Raw genomic sequence first — 854 nt, forward strand, 5'->3', positions numbered from 1 at the left:
GAGCGCTAAACCCGTCGAGATTATGGAGCTGCTTGGGAGGAGGAGGAGGGGGGGAGGTGAAAGGCATTCAGGGAACTGGAGAACAGATCTAATTCCCTATATCATGAGCCCCTCACCAGCGTCAAGGAACCTCCCTTGAGGGTTCTTGGATTAGGTAATAGTGGTCAGTTCTCAGTGGGAAAAATAGGTTCAAGAAATATTATATATATATATATATATATATATATATATATATATATATATATATATATATATATATATATATATATATATATATATATAGGTGTGTGTATGTGTGTGTGTGTGTGTGTGTGTGTATGTGTGTGTGTGTGTGTGTGTGTGTATGTGTGTGTGTGTCTTTGATATCTCTATTAGTGTTAAGACTTAATTACTTTCCGTAGTTGCGTCAGTCAGGGATATTATTTATATTTTCATAATTTATTTAATAAATATAGGTATATAACGATCGTTACCCGTATCCTCACTTGAGAGTTTTTTCTATTTGCTTTATATTTTTTATTTTCAGGAAGGATACTGACGAATACACCTTCCGTTTTCCTTCCTGACACTTACACCCTCATCCAGTTGTACTGTGTTTATTATGCCCACCATACCCATCCTGTGGGTGGTCACACCATACCCATCCCGTGGATGGTAGTCACACCATACCCATCCTGTGGGTGGTAGTCACACCATACCCAATCTGTGGGTGGTAGTCAAAATATTACAGAGGTACATAACGTGTCCGGGTACTGGACCCCAAAGTTATGATAGCTGAACTGCTAACAAAGGTAATGAACTCTCTACACTCTTATAGATGGTAACAGTCATGAACAAATTACAAAGCAATGATC

Source organism: Cherax quadricarinatus, chromosome 72 (assembly GCF_038502225.1).
Source record: "Cherax quadricarinatus isolate ZL_2023a chromosome 72, ASM3850222v1, whole genome shotgun sequence".
Taxonomy (NCBI): Eukaryota; Metazoa; Arthropoda; class Malacostraca; order Decapoda; family Parastacidae; genus Cherax; species Cherax quadricarinatus.